The sequence below is a fragment of the Pagrus pagrus genome (assembly GCF_965226575.1).
Source record: "Pagrus pagrus genome assembly, chromosome: 19".
Lineage (NCBI taxonomy): Eukaryota > Metazoa > Chordata > Actinopteri > Spariformes > Sparidae > Pagrus > Pagrus pagrus.
The window spans coordinates 11,043,839-11,058,749 of NC_140203.1; the positions used below are offsets into that span (position 1 = coordinate 11,043,839).

A 14,911-nucleotide genomic window follows, 5' to 3' on the forward strand; every position below is an offset into this window, starting at 1 on the left:
AGCACAAAAAGCACAGCAGTGAACCAAAAATGCTGCCAAGCATTCAATGCAGGCCCATCTTTTTAAAAAGTTTACCCATGATGGAGTGCTGATTTTTGTGTATTGTGCATATTAGATCCGTAATGATGTCTCCCTATCCTATGCTTTGTCACAGGCTCGACATTGAAATCATTAAAATATGCAGTTTTGTGGTGACCATGCTGGTACAGGCTACAGAGCCAGAGAGTAGTATCTCATGATCTGCCTCCTGGCTGAAACTGATTAAGATTTTCATGTATGTCAACACCAAGTCTGTGCCAGGCAGAAGATGGATCCTGCAAGCAGCTGGCGAGGTGTCAAGCTCATCATGTCAAGCTAGATCAATTCCTCTTAGGAAGAAAATAGTCACAAACTGATTTCTCTTTACCGTTGCAAAGTTTCCAGTGCCAGTACTGTGACAAAATTCATTATGGGGCAAGAGAATAGCCTGGGGGACACAGCAGCATTCCAAGGCTCATGCCAAAACCTGAATGGCTGGCTGAGACATGTCATCATTTAAGGACTTTGCTGAAAGTTTAAGGTATGGTTATGCCAGCATGGACCCAGATCTGCTCATCGCCTGCCGTGTCCACAAAGCACTCATCTTAGCAGTGAAGAATGGTATCACTGTAAGGGGTTGAGATTGCCAAACACACTTATGAAGCATCACCCACTTACCCTCTATGAGGACAAGAACAAGCAAAGGTGCAACTTCAAGACCTTGGAAAAGGAGGTTGTAGTTACACGTATTAGGATGCAGTATAATAGAAACAACAAAACGGCACAGAGAGGTTGAAAAGGCAAGTAATTAAGATACAGCACAGTGAAAGTAACAGAGCCAGCTGAGTCAAAACTTTACCTCAGAACAAGTGATGGTATGCGCAATTACTAAAGGAGGATTTAATTTCTAATCCAGAAGCTATTTCAGGGAGAGGTTAATGACCAACGGGTTAAGTCTCGCAAGAGAATGGGAAAGGAGCCTGAACCAAGTGGAAGCTGGCTGTGGACGGAAACATCCCATGTGGCGATCCCTGACAGGCATGACCCATTATGTATCAAATCCTTGACCAAGCTATTTTCTCCTCCTCCCCAACCACACAGAAGAGTCCCACTTGAATTCCCACTATAAATTCTTGAACAGTCTGTTTCCAGGTGGGTACACTTAATACATCATCGTCTGTTGTTGCAAGGCTATTGTTGTCTGCTGTTACAAGGCCATTAGTGTTGGTGAAGGCCATTTCTGCTGGCCCTGAACTAGGACCCAAACAGGGTGATCGCAGAAATATCTAGCAACTGAGATGACCAAGATGGTACATCGTATAAAGCAGACTACCAGCTACTGTATATCAGATATTGTAAATTGAAAATTTCAAACAAAAGCTGTCTTCTTTGCTTGTACTATCCTCGTCTTCAAATAACAGTGGCAGAGGTGAGCAGGACGTTTCACTCTCTGCTAGCTGGAAGTGGTGCTGTGGTACTTAGTGACATAGATAAGTTAGAAAGTAAAGGCTGGACTTCAAACCAAGTATTTCAGGCAGTTCAGCATTTTTTTTTTTCTTGGCGAATATAACTTTCTTTGGCATTGACGTTGGGCTTGTAAGTTGGCAGATGTTTTTAGTGCACAAAATATTATCATATTACACAATAAAGTCAAAAAGCCCAGACAACATAATATGGCCTCTTTAACAGAAAGATTCTAAATAACATATTGAGGGCATGGGCCTTGTTTGTTTGTAGCATTATCTACATCTTTGCAGATGCATCTTGTATTTTTACTTCCCTTGGCCCAAGGTTGCCATGAATGCTCTAATGTAGTTTAAACCCACTGTGTTGATGCATTCTACCCTTCTTATTTGACCAAGGTCTCAATTGAAAAGGCCAAAACAAAGGATTAGTAAATCTTAATGTGTGTACGATTGCACCCGAGCCACCCACTTTGGCACAGGCAGACAACCCCCATCGGTGGACAAGCCTTATATTATAGTCAGAGAGATGTGAAATCAGAATAGGTCTTGTTAATGGGATTGTAGTGTTTTAGAAGAAGCCTATGCACTCAGCAGATAAGGGGACTGTTTATCCTGTTAATGTGTCACTTTAAATACATTAGGAGTGGGAGGGCTCCTGATTTTCTTTTTTTTTGGCACTCTGCCTCACTAATCCTGAAGAGCACAAGGGACAAAGCATTTATGGATCCTCACATAAATTACACTTTAACTGTTTTTTTAGTGGGTAAATGATACGAAATTATATTTTGACTTAATTGCACAATTAAATCTGCAAGGGTGTAGTTTATTTTTTTCCAAATATTGATTCAAATGATTTAAAATTCAGTTGACCTTGAGCCACAATGGAGGCACACAGTACATGCGCTCATGTGCACATGCAAATACACACACTGACACATGAACAATGACACCCACAACAGAATGTGTTCACTGCTAATGAGAGATAATCCATCCCACTGTGCCACAGTGGGACCAGCGGCATGCGGCTATTTGTTTATTCTATTTACACGACAGGTTCCCAGAGGTCTGTTAGTCCATCTATAAAACAAATGCTATCCTGTAATTCATTGCTTCCTTTGCATTTGTTGTTGTTGTTGGAGAATATGTAAGAAGATGATAATTGTGGATAACTGTTGTGATTTTTTATTTTTTTCCCCTGTTTCTGCAGAAGCAAAATTCAGTTTATGGCTGTGACTTGGACTTAACTTCTGGGATGTTTATTGTGGGGGGAAAAAGGATGAAATATCTGCTTTCTTTAAAACACTCACTGTGACTGCCTAATAGTGTTACTGCCACGCCTTAGTTGTGTGCTCTGAAGTCATAAGTCACCTTCTCCTTCATGCTGGGAGGCTCACTGGCTGTGCCTCTGAAAATATGATTGGTTTTCTGTAGGAGGTGGTCAGTGCGCAGTCCAACAGCTGCCGCTGTGATTGAGCACGGTGGGAGCTAGCGTGGGTGTGGACATCAGTGATAAGGCCTGAGTGGCACTGGCAGGGCCTCTCGTTAGCAGGAAATCTTTCAGAGGACCCAACTAAGAACTCAAAGGACAGAGTTGTCCTCACAGTCCCACATCTATTCATCCTGCTCCACTGATATTAACTACAGTGACTGCGTGCTTTGTCACATATTGTATGCTGAGCAGCAATCATACACATTTAGAATACACTGCATTAATCACTGTACAGGACAGTCTGTCAGTGACTAATTCAGTAGCAGATTTAGATGACAGGTCCATGAAGTTGGTGCTGTTGTAGCAGCCACATTTATTCATCACAGAACATGGTAAAAAACTAAATCTTGTGAATCAAATTAGTCTCATTCATGAACTGCTGTAGTTTAGTGCCCAGTAAAAGTGACTAAGGCCACCTTAGTCACTTTTAGAGTAGGGAGCACTTTCGACAAGTTAGGGGAAAAAACAGGTCATCTCGCCAAACAGGTGTTGAATCAACAGAATTGGATCCTACAGGGCTGTTTGAGATAGGAAGTGTAATGACGGTAATCTACAGTAATATCTAAAGTCTTAATGGAGGAGAAAAATACTGAGAGCGTTATCTTTTCTTTGCTTATTTTGTTAATGTTCTACAGAATTCCCAGTATTTGATGTTCAGTTCTTATAAACACGGTCGGATTATACTGTTTTTCATCAATTTGACACAGCTCTCAGAGGTCCAACAACACTGTATTCGAAATGTGTTGCCCCAAACCCATCCTGGTCCTGAATTTCAGCTGTCTAAAAGTCGCTCAAGTGAGCTCTGCTGAGAGCAGCCGTTTCTGTGCCTGCACCTTTAATGCTAATGAGCTCCGTCTGTCAGCGCGTGGCTTGCCTGCTACACGCGTCTCTCAGGGAGAGGATGCCGCTTACGGTAGCGGTAGCATGCGCTAATGTTTACGGTGGGTGTATCGCTATGGCTCGCTGAGATGCTGTCATTCAACCATACCAGTTTGACCCAGAATCGGACCCAGAAGGAGAGGCTCCTGAAGAAATATAGACTCTGCGGCTGCAGCAGGACTCCCCAACACAACCACCCGGCTCCCATCCCCCACTGACCTGCAACAGGTAACATCTGAAAACAGCTAGCGAAAGCTGTGTTTGTCTCCAACACAGTCTCCAAACTCTTGGACACTGTTCGCATAGTTTCTGTCTCCAGTCTGCACATGTTTCCAGACTTTTTACTGTGACAACCAAGCTCCCTCGTAATATTATTAACATTAAACTCGCTTCAAACGCCGTTGCATAGCGGACCGAAGCGGAGCTAACTAGTTAGCCAATTTCAAGCTGACTTCACCATACTCATAGGCAACTGTAAATACAGTCAACACGTGGCGACACTTACCTGTGGCTCAGGTGCAGTTGCTGGGTCCCGTATGGTTGGGACCGATCCTTTTACGAGGGTCAGTGTCGAGGCAAAGCCAGCTTTGTACTGACCCTCTTACTGAAGCAGTCCGGTGTGAAGTGGTTAGCACAGACAGACTTACACGAACCGTAGCCGGCACGTTGTCGTTAGTGTTCTTCTGTAGCTGGAACAGAATATAGGCACTTATGTTGACTTTTACAACCAACAACAGAGCAATTTGCGTGTCTAGCTCTGAGCGACGACATTGTGAAACACTGCTAGCTTACCGCTCGACACACCGACCTTCACCTCGGGGATGAACGCCCCCCTCTCGGATATCTCCGGGGAGAGGGGGGAGTGTTTCCGTGCAGAGGAGCCCGGCCTGTGAAAATCACTCGTCGTTACATAACGAAAGGAGCTGAATCTGAACAGCCTGTAGGAGACCCGTTTTACCAGTGGGTGGGCTGCAGAGACCATGCAGGACTATATATATATATATATATATATATATATATGTGTGTGTAGAGACCAGAGAAAACGTGTTTTTCATAATATGGGACCTTTTAAAGTCAATCATTAGAACCAGACAAAGGAAAGTGTGCAACAAAACAAAATGAGCCGCAGTAGCAAATGGACAGGGGGGATGACCAAATACTTTTGATTGACATTGATGTGACGGCTATTAAGATATCATGAAGAGAACTCGAATTGAACTGACACCACGCAAACATCAGATGCACGTCTGTCTACACACCGATCAGGGACACACAGCTCAAGTTGGCGATGACGATAGGCCATAGGCATGTCATGTGTAGTTCTTTAGTGTGCTCGCATGTGAAACCAACACTATCACAATCAAGTCTATGCAATATAACAAAAAAAACAGGAACCATGGTTCTGAGTTTTGGATGTGGAAAGGCCTCGAGTTTGCCGACAGCTGTTGAATTGAAATAATGTTGTAGAGAAAAATCACAATTTCAATCTTGCTTGACAATGGATACAATCATGTTATATGTGCCGGCTGAAAGTGGAAAACAAAAGCCAGACTTTTTATATGCTTGATGTCAGCACTTGTTAGGTTATTTTGTACCAGTTTGGAAAATTTATAATAATCACAGAAGAATCATGCTGCTCCTTTCCTCTTGTTGATTACCTTGTTGATCAAAAATACCTAAAACTACACAAAAACGTAGGGCTAAGCTTCACAATGGACTGTAGTCAGACAGCAAATTGTAACCACACAATTTTTTTTTTCGAAAGGTAGAAAGTTGGTCTAAGCATTTACTGCTATGCATTTTTTTTTTATGTCTGCTGATATTGTAATGATGCCCTAGAATCAGCTAATGCTAGCATTTCTAACCAAACTGAAGAGAAGCCTTAAGTGCAGAACATTTCTTTTTGTATAATATTTTCTTGAACCTCATGGGATCAAATTGGATGTGTGTTCTCTGAGTTCAGGTAATAACATTTCAGTTTTACTTGGAATGCACAGCAAGAAAATCCACCAATTTTGCCCAAATAATGTGCGTCTCAACTGACAACATCAACCACCTTATGTGATAGTGGAGCGGGTCCTATCAGCAGAAATGCACACACAGAGATAAGACTCATAATTTCGAAAATGAGGTCTTGAGGTATTTTTAATTGCGTTAATTTTAATTGATCTTAATGTCAATGCCAGCTATTTAATTAGTGATGAGACATTAGGGTGCCATTTAGTTGCACAGGTCTTGAAATGGAAAAGGAAAAGCCTGGATGCCTCAGCTCATCCTGTATTTGTCTAAATATTCCATAGCTATCGGGTCATAGATATCAGGTCATTATGAATGGCAATGGAACAATTAGCCTTTTGAAAATGGGAGGGTGTGACGTCAGGACCATTTAGCATCTAATGAAGGATGCATTTTCTCCAACCGGTTTGTTTTGCTGCTGATAAACAGGATCTGTCGAGATCCGACGGTTGTGTGAAGTTCAAAAGTGAAAACATGTTAAATTTGCCATTGTCACAGCTGACAAGAGACGTTTTGAGGAAGAGTTTAAATGTCTAGGAGGTATGCTAATATTCTTGAACACTTTTGATGAGTGTCAGACTGATAAATCCTCCTCCCCTTTCTGCCTCTCCTTCTCTGTCTGCTTGTCTCTCTCTTTTACATACTCGCCTCTCCTTTTCTGTCCTTGCTTTCGGTTTGGGCGGAGACACTCGAAACCAATGAATCCATCCCTATTCTCTCATATGAATTATTGAATATTCATCTGCCTATTGTGTCGTCACGAGTCATCCACGCTATAGGAAGTCTGAGCAATGAGACGTGGCGTGCAGTCAGTCGAAGACGGTGGCATTATGCAACGTATGTAATGACAGGCGGCAAAGTGCCTTTAGGGTGCCAGCTTTCATCATAGTAAATGTTGATGACACGGGCTTGTTGCCGAGCTGACAAACTGTCATGGAGCTGTCAGGCACGCACAATCACTGACTCTGCACGGCTATGATCACCTTTAAAACTGATGAATGTCAACCTTTTGGGAACATGTCTTGCTGTGTGGGTGGGCAGAATGTATATGCATGCATACAGTATGTTTGGCAGCTCCTGGACAGTGTATTAAAATGCAGGAATTTGTACGATTTGGGACTGATGTCTTTCAGACTGAGGCAGCACAACCTTGACATTAACCATCATCATCAACACACAGCCTGATGATGCTGTAATTTGAAGTTATGATGTTAAGTATCTAGTTTCATAAAATCATAAAATCCCCCTCTGAACAAAAACTAAGTATCGCCAAACACAGACTACCATCTCCCTAGCTGGGAATAAGAGCATTGGGGATTGAATTGAAGATGTATTCAGGTAATACGTTTTGGAGATGGTCCATTGACACAGGATTAGATTTTGACTCTGTGGGCTCAGAATTTTGGAGACATTCTATTCAAATGAGTTCCAGCTGTGATTCAGAAAATGTTCCCATATCCCAGTAAAATCACAATGGGCAGAGTGAGAGGAATTCTTTTTTCAGTTGTTCATGATCAGTGGAGCAGCTCTAGGATTTGTCTCTGGATGACATCATTACCAGTCTTTTCCCTCTTCCAGTGTAAGGAAGTACTAATCTCTACTAACTCAAATGCTGAAATGCTGGAACAGAAAATGTGTCTTCTGTGCTTGGGTGGATTTTACTTTAAATGAGCGAATGAGCGGTGTACAATGAATTTGATGTGTGGTAAAGTCGAGTGATTTCACCCAGTTTGGTCTTTTTCTGCACAATTCCAACAACTCCTTTCTGCACTCTGTGACCAGAAAACCCACCCTCGACCCCTGCCATATGTGCACGATAATTATAATAATAGTCATTACTGAGAAGTGCAGTTGATGTGGTTATTTTCCCCCAATTGACTCAACGAACAGCAATAAGCCAATTATCAACCATACTCAAAAATCTGGTCAAGCCACAAACCTCCCTTTTGCAAGTTGAAAGGCTTCAGTGATAAAACAGGGGCCTGTGTAAGGGCAAGCCTTATGCAAGGGAAATGTTTTTTTCCATATATGTAGATCACATATGTCGAATAATATACACAAACAAACAAAAACAGGAGTAATCCACAAGCAAAAAAATAAACTTAGTTCAATCCAAGAAACAAAGTACCGACCGGTATAGCACAGGCAGAAAACGCAGGTAAAACATGACAGGAAGACAGAAGCAGGGGAACACACAAGAAACACAGGAAGGCAGAGATGCGGGATGACGACAGGTGAATTAACAAAGAGTGAGGGGAAAACACAGGCACAGGGAATGACTAACTAATGGGACACAGCTGAGCAGGAATAAAGGGCGGGAATACAGACAGAGACAGGAAATCACAAAACTACAGCTCAGGACCATGATAAAGTATATTGCAACCAATTATTGCAGTTTTTTTTCCAATGTTGTAAAAATTATAACTATTTATTTTCGTAAAATAAATCTAGGAATGTATCCAAAATAAATTTTCAGTAATAGATAAAATCTGTAAAATCAAAATGACAATATAGTGGCATGTATTGTCAAATATGTGGGCTCCTTTTGTATATGAAATGTATTTTTGATATGTAACATTATACTTATATTAACTACATGTCAATATATGCTTCTTGCATAAGGGAGAGCAATGGGAGCAAGTTAAACAGTAGCTGTAATTCAGGCGCTAGGCCTGCTAGTGACAGAGGTCGCTAAGGAAGGAATCTACTGATCTGTACAACCAGCAACTGATTATTTTGGTGCTAAAAAAAGGCTTTCTTCTGCGAAAAGAAACAATAGCAAGACGGCAATTGGAACAGATCTGCTCTGCAAGCTGAAATTAAATACAGTGATGGATATCTGCACAAAAGGAAGCAAACAAACACCTGGTTTGGGACTGAAGAGTGTCACTTTATTTGCAAATGCAAGTGTTGATCATTGGTTTGGTGACTAGTGCAACAGTTTGCTGAGCTCAGTGAACAATGCGTTGCTAATGAGGGTAGTCTGTGTTTAATTTTAGTGTGCAGCATGCAGCTGCTAAAATTACTAGGTGTAATTTGGGTTTGATAGAGGTGGCACACTGCATTTTGAAAACAGCATTTTGTCATCATTTATCTGTTAAAGCCACCAACAGATCTGTGTTACCCTTCTGATCTTACCCTGCAGCTGATTGAATGTCAATGAAAAATTCCTGAATTGATGCACACAGCTGTTTTTGAGTAAAATCTTTTGTGCAGTTCCATTCTGAATTTAGGATGCAAGGAGTAAAGGGTGAGGGTTGTCTCCTCTGTGTGGGCCTTTGTGTTCCTACTCTGTTGTTGGCAACCTTGTCTCATCAAATATCCAGCTCTGACAGACTTTGCTAAGTGGAAATCACTCTTGCTCAAGGTGGAATATAAAGAATGTGAAAAAGACATTGAGAATTGAAAATTGAACTTAGTACTTCTAGCCAGACCTTGCAAACGATTAAGAAAATATGAGAAATTGTAAAGGACAGCAGTGTTTCCCACAGAATCAGACTATAATTGTGGCGGTGGCTGTCAGGCGGGGGTGCCATAGAGCGTGTGCACTCAAGACTTCCGTTGACCGAGCCGGCTAACTTCTAGCTTAGCGCCCAGCTAACTTGAATGGGATAAAATAATTTAACAGGGCGGCTCTCCTAGACTTTCCAAATTTTATTGGACTGATTCTGACAGTAAAACGAGTGATTTTGCGGGGCGCTGTGAGGCTCAAAGACAATTATCCACTCTTTTACAGACGCTTCTTTCACAGTGTTAGCTTATGGGAAAAAGTCTTTTTGGTCCCCAGTGCATCACGTGACGATGCAATTACACGGCTTGGCCACTACAAAAACTGGCTTCGAGGCCTGGCACTTGATCTTGACGATGAGGCCAGCCGTCTTCTTTCTCAGTAAAGTAAATCGCTGATGCCAGAGCTGATGCATGCTGTGTGATCCTCGTGTGACGAGGTGGGTGGGGCTGGAGGGCAGATGGTCTGTAAAATTAAAACGTTGATTGGGATAAAAAATGGAATTTGGATTTTATCGTCCTGGGCGGGACTCAATTTACCTGGGAAGCCACCCAAGTAGAGCCTATGTATGAGAAACACTGGACAGGCAGATTAAAGAAAACGGATAAAGATAAACGTTATAAGACACACAGTGAGCGCTTGTAATGAAAGTTCTGCTGATATTGAGCGTTTAATAGATTTCACTCATATCTTCAGCACCCGTAGAGAACGAAGGCTTTATCAAGGAGTTGGGCCAACCTTTTAATATCTCTGTCCTGACTGTTTATGAAAAGTGACAGGGCAGTAAACCAAAATTTCCCTTTTGTTGTTAGAACTTTTCTACCTCAGTTTTATCCTTAACTCATCCACTAACTAATAGAAAATGATGGGGCTGCTCCCGAAACGTCGATGATTTCAATCATCCGTTTTTCAGTGTGAATCACTGCACCTCTTTTCAGCTGCGTCACTGTAGACAGAGCAATGCGGGATAACAGCACAGCAAAAAGTGAACCTGTTCCCGTTCCTCTTGTTGAGTCTTGTCTCAAAATGACCTGACCACAAAGCTAAGTGAAATGGAAACGAGAATGGAGAAGAGTGATGAAATTGGAATGGTGCAGCGCACTCCTTTGAGTTTGCTGCTTCACTACCACGCTGAATGTTAGCAAAGTTTAACCATTCACTCACTCAATAAAGAAGCTTTCACAACTTGCCAAGGAAGCACAACTAGGAGAGATATTTGAAATGTGCGCACATTCAGCAGGAATTCCTAAGGATGTAGTTTATCGTCCCTGTTTGAACTTATACTTTTACAATTTTGCCTTCAAGCTCCATTACAGTAGATTACACTCTGGATACTTTACATTTGTGCTTGTCTGGCAGCAGACACCTATCATCAAAAGGTTATCATGAATTTTTTGTCCATTCCTTCAGTTAGTACAGCAGTCTGCTTCAGTTAATTTCTTTTTAGGTATGAAAAGAAACTTGTGCAGGCTGATAATGAAGTGTGTTGCATGCACTTGTCACGCTGGAGCAGAGAAGGTGAACCCAAATACAAGACAGGATGCAGTTGGTTGAAAAGAACAAAAGGCGAGCTTCAATAACAAAGCTGGAGTCCGAGCACAAAATCCAAAAAGCCAAAATGCAAGAAACAAAAAGGCACGGGGGATAAAAAAACCCCACAAGAAGCAGGAAGGGGAAGATCGAAGAACAAAAACTAAAGAAAGCACAAGGAACACAGGGACTGAGGTGGGAAAAACATAACAGACAAACTGACAAAGAAAGCGAGGAAGACAGGGACTTAAATACACAGGGCCTGATAACTAATAGAACTCAGGTGAGGAGGGAACATGGCGAGAAAACATACAAAGAGAAGAGGAAATCACATGGACCAAATACACAGGAGGATAATCAGGGACAGGTGAAACTAATCTGGACAATCACAAGGGAGGGAAAACAAGACAACATGACACATGAGGATAAAATAAAACAGGAAACAATAACTAAACAATGATAGTTGTGATCAGCGAGAGATTGTCCAGCCTGTTTCTCTGTAGCAATGGAGTTGATTCGTTTCCTGACATGCCGGTTTGCTTAAAGCGCATCCTTCTGATGTTCAGCAGATGAAATGTAACACTGAGAAGTTGTTGTTTTTTTTGGAAAATGGCTACTGCCAAGAGCTGTCCTATCATCAATGGCTGCTTGCTAGGTAGAACATGAATTTAAAATGTCTATTCTGCATAGAAAATGTTCAGCAGTAATACAAAGCGTACACCATATTTTTTTATTTGTGAGCCCAAACAATGTGTCCAGCATCATGGTTCCTTATAGATTCAGAAACATGGATGATTTGGCAAAGCCTGTCTCCCACTTTAATAATGTGACAGTCGTAATTGTTATGATTAATGGATGTTTGTTGCAGACCCAAGAGTGGACAACCAGACTGGGACAGGTTTAAAGGAATGTATTGAGCAGCTGTAGTGTAGAGTGCAGTCACTGGCTCAGGCTGTGGATCACAGGTGGAGGGGAGAGGCTGACAGCAGAGAGAGTAGTGGCTTGCTGGGAAAAACTTGAGGGGGTAGACACAGGCTGTGGGTTAGCTGGGGTAGCAGTGGAGCTCATCGCGACGTCAGCTGTGATAGGAGAGAGGACGCTGGCGGGGGAAGACACTGAAGGTCCAAGGCATAGTCGAGGCTGGTGACAGGGGTGCGGGAAGCTGGGTGGTTTGTGGAGACGAGGCTCGGAGGTAACCAACACTGGAGAGGTCTAGAAGAAACAAAAACACAAGTAGGCAGAAGACACAAGCGATTCAGCCATCTACCACGTTTTGAGTAGAAAAGCAATCAGGCAACAAGAGTAGAGCCGGCCAGGGTATTTAAGCTCGAGCTGCTGATTAGATACAGGAGCTCCAGCCCTCCAGGAAAACCATGGGCAGCCTCTGAAATGCACCTCTGAAACACACAGGCAAAGAAAAAACACACCAAGCACAGAAAAAAACCCACACAGCAACTCATCATGACACTAATGTCTTTGTCATAACATCATAATGTCCGCTGAGCTTCACAATGCTGATAACGCAGAAGAAAAAGACAAGTGCTTCAAATGAGCCGTTATACCCGGTAAGGATCCAAGCATCACAATGTGTCACCATTCGTCTGTGATCAATACGCTTAATGGAGACATTTTTCCTGGGTCTATGAACTGTTCGCTATGGCGTTCCTTTGGGTTGTCCTTGACACTGTGGTGCTGACACCCTTGCTGGGAGCATACTGGCTTTAGTCACACACATACAGTAGACACGTACACTCACAGTCATGCGCATATACACATTAATAATGTTCCTCCTAATGAATTACAAGCAGACCTTGAGGCCATACACCTATATCCCAGTAACGTCTGGCTAGGTGCCCAATGACAAGCCTCATAGCACAAAAGACAAGGACACACACACACACACACACACACACACTCACGCTCAATCCTTTTGTCTTTAAATAGCATGCTTACTGAGCTTCCTCATCTACATAACAATTGCACAAAAGGTAGGCAACAGCCCTAGAAACTCTATTACTGTCCATCCATCCTGCATGTGATTTCTTCTATTATTGCGACAACCACCTCTCAGTTCCTCACATGAAGATCACTTTTAATTTGGATCAGAACTAAGTGTCAGTGTTGTGCATAATCGGAGTTATTTAAAGCCGTCTGAAATGCACACAAAGCATGCGAGCAAAGTTCCAAGGTAAAATTTGACAGGAGCCTGATAAGCTGTGTTTAAAACAGTAACAGATGGCGGCAGGCACCTCACTGTTGGCCCAGCAGACAAAGCTCTAGCTCTCGTCAAGGTGAAAGGTCAAGCACTGTGTCTTCAGCCCGCGGATTAAACATAAAGAGTTGAATAGCCAGCAGTTATGGCATTTAAGAATTTCACACTCCACAAAATTTTATCATAAGCTGCGGTCAGCAAAAGTAGAACACTATGACTGTGCGGGAGGGAGGGTGTTTCAAGTTTACTTTCAGAGGGTGTATTGTTAGATTTAACTAAATGTGAACTTGTGTCTTAATGCTGAAATAATCAATGATTTGATAATCAAAAAAAGTATTGATTAATCATATAATCAGCACCTACTCCCCGAAAACTGTGGCTGCCAAAGGGTGGTGACATTTTTGTCTACTAACAGAAAGACCGACAGAACCTCTATTTTATATCAGTTGTAAATTTAATGTCTTTGACTTTGGGACTGTTGGACAGACAATTTGAAGACGCCCCCATGGACTTTTTCATTATTTTGGAATTTACAGCCTAATTAATAGATTAATTAAAGCACCATTATATAACTATTTTTACCTTAAAATAACAGCTTCAAAGTAATGTTGATGGTACACTGACTTGCACTACGGTGAATGGTGTCTGTCTCACTCTGTCCCACTCTGCGTCCAGATCGCTTGTACTTGCACTATGTAACTTGGGTTGGCAGGTAGGATCTCCCCGGAGAGGCGTTTCACGCTTTATGGCACTATGTCACACACCATCGACTATGTCGCTGAAACTGGATCATATTTTACAGAGAAAATGTTTTCTGGTATTCCCTCTGATGTCTTTCGGTTGCTCCACCTCAACTCTGTGTGAGAGTTTCCTGATTGACGGATAGCTTTGCTCGTTGCTAAAATAACCGCTAACTGCTGCTAACTGTAGCTGGGGGTAGCTAGTTATCTCTTCTAACATAACATCTGCTAATACTGTTAGAGAAACCTGGGATTTCTTCACACGACAGTGGTGTTGTCCTTAGAAAATGTTGGATGCCAAATTGCACAAATACCAATTTCTACATAATGTTGCTTTAAAAAGTTAATCAGCATAAAAAACATTTTGTGCATCCCTACATTGCCCATATTAAAGTAATGGTACCTACTCGTTAATAGACCTATATGATATGAAGCCTATATAGCTTACCTAATGAGTTCTGTCTGTTTGGTCTGCATGCTCCCTCTCTGCATCCGAGGGGCCATGGCACTTTTGAGCATCGCTCACATAACCCTCCCCTGCTGTCCATGTCCTCTGACCCAGAGTCAGTGGGTTAATAACCAGCTGCACCGAAAGCCATTTGTCATTTGCTACCTGCCGCTGATAGGGGATGTCAGCAGATGTCTATGGCCTTGTCACCCAGCCACATGACAAATACAGTATCAAGCCTCGCAATCTGAGGCTCCCTGAGGCTTCTCAGTACTCCTCTACTGAGCAACCACTCCCACTTGATAGTATTAGATTCTTGTGCTTTGATCCATATCGAGATAAACTGGTGATCCCACTGCTCTTTTTCCATCTCCTTTTCCCCATTGCCCCATAAATTGCAATTGAGTTTGTTTTTTTATATATTTTTTCTCGTTTTGCACATTTTTGCTCTCTCCTTTGCTTTTAAATGTTTGCAGCTTTCCTTTGATGTTTGATACTTAATGCCAGTGCTGGCCTGGAGCTAATGGTTTTATATTGGTAGAAAATGTAGGACGATTTATGCAGATAATAGGAGGCCATTGAATTGCGAGACAGCATTTCTACAA

At 42.2% G+C, this 14,911-nt stretch overlaps 1 protein-coding gene across 3 annotated transcripts in view; it reads left to right on the plus strand.

The window, feature by feature from the left end:
- astn2 (astrotactin 2) overlaps window positions 1-14,911 on the plus strand; it is a 306,993-nt gene that overhangs the window by 49,376 nt on the left and 242,706 nt on the right. Inside the window, exon 1 of one of the 3 annotated variants that reach the window (XM_084384098.1) lies at window positions 3,971-4,080. The exons of the other annotated variants lie outside the window; for them this stretch is intronic. The gene's annotated coding sequence lies outside the window, so the exon portion shown is untranslated. Of the gene's footprint in view, window positions 1-3,970; window positions 4,081-14,911 lie in introns of those variants that run through there. 3 annotated transcript variants of the gene reach the window in all.